The sequence below is a fragment of the Nycticebus coucang genome, chromosome 12, assembly GCF_027406575.1.
Source record: "Nycticebus coucang isolate mNycCou1 chromosome 12, mNycCou1.pri, whole genome shotgun sequence".
Taxonomy (NCBI): Eukaryota; Metazoa; Chordata; class Mammalia; order Primates; family Lorisidae; genus Nycticebus; species Nycticebus coucang.
The window spans coordinates 34,428,028-34,433,425 of NC_069791.1; the positions used below are offsets into that span (position 1 = coordinate 34,428,028).

General features: G+C 36.5%; 1 non-coding gene across 1 annotated transcript; it reads left to right on the plus strand.

The window, feature by feature from the left end:
* The first annotated feature begins 4,547 nt into the window (after positions 1–4,547).
* On the plus strand, positions 4,548–4,681 carry LOC128562969 (small nucleolar RNA SNORA70). Its single transcript, XR_008373652.1, has one exon. It is a non-coding gene; the product is annotated as a small nucleolar RNA SNORA70 (small nucleolar RNA).
* Positions 4,682–5,398: the final 717 nt, after the last annotated feature.

Below are 5,398 nucleotides of genomic sequence, written 5' to 3' on the forward strand. Positions count from 1 at the left end.
GGTATCACATAGGGTCAGCAGAGATCAAACTTTCACTCTTCGCAGATGATATGATCGTATATCTGGAAAACACAAGGGATTCTACTACAAAACTTTTAGAAGTGATCAAGGAATACAGCAACATCTCAGGCTACAAAATCAACACCCATAAATCTGTAGCCTTTATATATACCAACAATAACCAAGCCGAAAAAACAGTCAAGGACTCTATTCCTTTCCCAGTAGTGCCAAAGAAGATGAAATATTTGGGAGTATACCTAACAAAGGACGTGAAAGATGGCTACAAAGAGAACTATGAAACTTTAAGAAAAGAAATAGCTGAAGATGTTAACAAATGGAAAAACATACCATGCTCATGGCTGAGAAGAATCAACATTGTTAAAATGTCTATACTACTCAAAGCAGTATATAATTTTAATGCAATTCCTATTAAAGCTCCATTGTCATATTTTAATGATCTTGAAAAAAAAATACTTCGTTTTATATGGAATCAGAAAAAAACCTCGAATAGCCAAAACATTACTCAGCAATAAAAACAAAGCTGAAGGAATCACACTACCAGACCTGAGACTGTACTATAAATCCATAGTGACCAAAATAGCATGGTATTGGCACAAAAACAGAGAAGTAGATATCTGGAACAGAATAGAGAACCAAGAGATGAATCCAGCTACTTACCGTTATTTGATCTTTGACAAACCAATTAAAAACATTCACTGGGGAAAAGATTCCCTATTTAACAAATGGTGCTGGGTGAACTGGCTGGCAACCTGTAAAAGATTGAAACTGGACCCACACTTTTCACCATTAACTAAGATAGACTCTCACTGGATAAAAGATTTAAACTTAAGATATGAAACTATAAAAATACTTGAAGAAAGTGCAGAGAAAACTCTTAAAGGAATCGGCCTGGGTGAATACTTTATGAGGAGGACTCCCCAGGCAACTGAAGCAGTATCAAAAATACACTACTGGGACCTAATCAAACTAAAAAGCTTCTGCACAGCCAAGAACATAGTAAGTAAAGCAAGCAGACAGCCTTCAGAATGGGAGAAAATATTTGCAGCTTATACCTCTGATAAAGGTTTAATAACTAGAATCCACAGAGAACTCAAACGTATTAGCAAGAAAAGAACAAGTGATCCCATGTCAGGGTGGGCAAAGGACTTGAAGAGAAACTTCCCTAAAGAAGACAGATGAACAATCTACAAACACATGAAAAAAAGCTCATCATCCTTAATCATCAGAGAAATGCAAATCAAAACTACATTGAGATATTACCTAACCCTAGTAAGAGTAGCCCACATAGCAAAATCCCAAAACCAGAGATGTTGGCGTGGATGTGGGGAAAAGAGCACACTTCTACACTGTTGGTGGGAATGCACACTAATACGTTCCTTTTGGAAGGATGTTTGGATAATACTTAGAGATCTAAAAATAGACCTACTGTTCGATCCTATAATTCCTTTACTAGGTATATACCCAGAAGATGAAAAAGCACAACGTAACAAAGACATCTGTACCAGAATGTTTATTGCAACCCATTTCATAATTGCTAAGTCATGGAAGAAGCCCGAGCGCCCCTCGACCCACTTTCTTATTTGTATAAGCCGATTTTTCTTAAGCATAGAAAGGCAAGTCCTGATCTATTTCATTGCATAGGATGGGCAATTCTTTTTTTACTGCTTTGACTTCTAAGACACTTGGTTGCAAACCAAACGGAGGAAAGAAAGGCATAACTTTTCTTTTTGGAATAGGAAATGAAATATGAGAATGGTTCAAAATGAAAAGTCTCATCTACGGCCTTAATATATAGTTCTTATCTACTCTATAGTTGATTTTGTGATATCTAAATAAATTGAAGGCTCAGAAATAGTGAAAAGAACAATGAGAATTGGGTTCGTGGTGGTTCTGGCCACTTATAATGGGATTTTAGACAGATTTGCTTGGTCATTTCTTCATAAGTTTCTTGTGACTATTAAGTGAGGTTATATCTGGGAAAGTCTTTGGAAAATATGTAGCATGACACAATTTTAAGATTTTAGTTTTGTTATTAACTCAATACATGTGCCTGTCAAAAGGTTGTTGCCTTTTCACATTGCTGTAAAATCCTTTTTCTATGATGAACCTTCCTCCTTTACTTCTAAATTTCTTTAAGATTTTTTGCAAGAGCATTGTCCTGGCTGGCCCAACTTTAATACACTGATATTGAGTAGGAGAAAAGAATGGATCCTTAGTATACTATGAAAAAAATAGTCAAAATGGGGAAATCACTGCAAAGTTTTAAGAGATCTCATCAAAAACTCCTTGAGTGAGAAGAAATTGAATTCCTGAGTCACAGATCCACCCACAGGTATATTGTGATGCTATCATCAAAATACCATCTACTTTTTTGGAAAGATGTTTGGAGAACACTTAGAGAACTAAAAATAGACCTGCCATTTGATCCTACAATTCCTCTACTAGGTATATATCCAGAAGACCAAAAATCACACTTTAACAAAGATATTTGTACCAGAATGTTTATTGCAGCCCAATTCATAATTGCTAAGTCATGGAAGAATTCCAAGTGCCCATTGACCCACGAATGGATCAATAAATTGTGGTATATTTACACCATGGAATATTATGCGGCCTTAAAGAAAGACAGAGACTTTACCTCTTTCATGTTTACATGGATGGAGCTGGAAAATATTCTTCTTAGTAAAGTATCTCAAGAATGGAAGAAATAGTATCCAATGTACTCAGCTCTACTATAAAACTAATTTATAGCTTTCATATGAAAGCTATAACCCAATTATAGCCCAAGAATATGGCAAAAGAGGAAAGGGAGGGAAGGGGACCGGGAGGATGGGTGGAGGGAGGGTAATTGGTGCATCTTACGAGGGTAAATGTGAAATTTATTAAATGTAGAATATAAATGTCTTAACACAATAACTAAGAAAATGCCAGGAAGGCTATGTTAACCAGTTTGATGAAAATATTTCAAATTGTATATGAAACCAGCACATTGTATCCCGTGACTGCATTAATGCACACAGCTATGATTTAATAAAAAAAAAAATACCATCTATTTTGTCACTGATAGTTTCATGAACCAAAGAACATGGAGAAAGTTCTTTGTGAAAGGTATTATTGCTATTGATTGCTAAGTTTAAGGACTGGGGTATACTAGTCTAAAAGGAATATTTGTATTATTTAATAGAACACACAATGGTGTACTTTGTACATAAAAACTACGTAAGGAATTGTCAATAGTCCAAGCACAGCTATTCCAGAGATGACTACTTCAAAGAAGCTCTATTAATATCACAATGAATTCTACTACTGATATTAAGATGCCAGGTTTATAAGCCATTCATGCATTTATTCAAATAAGACTGAGAGCATTGGCAAGGCATTGTACAAGATGCTAAGGCTTTGTGTAGGGATGAATTATGTATTATTCATTCCATAACATTCGTTCATATCCTTCCTACCTCTATTTTCCCCACTTTACCCTTGACTTTCTTTTTTGTTTGATTTAATTAGAAGCTTGTCTACATTCTGGGGAGAAGTCATGTTTTAAAGTGAAAAATGTCAAATGATGGGAGAAAAAAAAACTTGTTGGAAAAGGTCTTAATAGAGAGATAGAATGAAACTAAGATAGTAGAAACTACAAGAAAGATGTTATGATACTTACCTTTATTAATTTATTAAAAGATCCTATATTGCAGGTACAATATTGTCAAGTTGTGAGGTCTTCTCATATTGATCTTTATACAATCCCAATCAAACTCTAGAAAATTATTTTGTGGATGTGGCAAACGTATTCTAATATTTATATGGAAAAGCAAAAGACCCAGAATAGCTAGCTAACAGAATATTGAAGGAGAGCAACAAGATTGGAGGAGTGACACTACAACTTCAAGATTTACATAAAGCTATAGTCATCAAGACAGTGTGGTTTAGTGAGAGGACAGACTAAGAAATCAGTGGAATAGAATAGAGACCCCAGAAATAGACAAATACAGTCAACTGATATTCAACCAAAGAAGCAAAGACGATTCAATGGAAAAATCATAGTCTTTCCTGGAATGGTCCTGGAATAATTGGACATCTAAATGGGAAAAAAGTGAATCTAGCTATAGACCTTATACCCTTCCAAAAATTTAACTGAAAATGGATCATTAAACCTAAAGGTAAAATGCAAAATATAAAATTCCTTGAAGAGAACAATCTAGGTCAGCGGTTCTCAACCTGTGGGTCACGACCCCTTTGTAACAATGAGAATACATCCTGCATATCAGATATTTACATTACGATTCATAACAGTAGCAAAATGACAGTTATGAAGTAGCAATGAAAATAATTTTATGGTTGGGGGTCACCACAAAAGGAGGAACTGTATTAAAGGGTCACGACATTAGGAGGCATTAGGAAGGCTGAGAACCACTGACAGGTGATCTTGGATTTGGCAATGACTTTCTAGATACTACACAAAAACATGATCCATGAAAGAAAAAAATTGATGTTGGACTGAATTCAAATTAAAACTTCTCCTCTGCCTGCAGCTAATTAAGCTGACAGTGCTGCTCTCCTCCAGGCGTCCTGGTGTGCAATGGCTGCAAACAGCAGCCTTCTTGGTAGTGTATGCAGCCTGTTACTTGTATGGGTTGCTTGAAGGAACTTGGAGACTGTCCTTCTCAATGTATGTTCATGTGTCAGACCTTGTGTTGTCCCCAATCTAGGCTCCAGAGAGGTGCCTTTGGAAAGCCCCAGGGCACTGTGGCCAGGGTTCACATTGGCCAAGTCATCACGTCCATCTGCACCAAACTGTAGAACAAGGAGCATGTGAATGAGGCCCTATGCAAGGCCAGGTTCAAGTTCCCTGATGCCAGAAGATTCACATCTCAAAGAAGTGGGGCTTTACCAAGTTCAAGGCACATGAATTTGAAGACATGGTGGCTGAGAAGCAGCTCATCCCAGATGGCTGTGGGGTCAAATGCATCCCCAACTGTGACCTGCTGAATAAGTGGCAGGCCCTGAACTCATGACAGCTTCCATTTGCTGCCCCCTCATTTGCACCTACCAGTGTAAGTCCTAACTCCTGTCCAAAAAACAACAAAAATAACGATAAAACTTCTCCTCTGCAAGTGACAACATTAAAAGAAAGAAAAGACAAGCAAAGATTGGGAAAAGATATTTGTAAAACATGTCTGATAAAGGACTATTCTCCAAAATATACAAAGAACTTTTAAAACTCAAAAATAAGAAAAAAACCCATTTTAAAGAGATGAACAGATGCCTTAAAGGAAGATATACAAATGGCAAAAAGCCTATGAACAGATACTCAACATTGTGGCATTAGGGAATTGTAAACTACAACAAGGGGATACCAGGACACGCCTATTAAAAT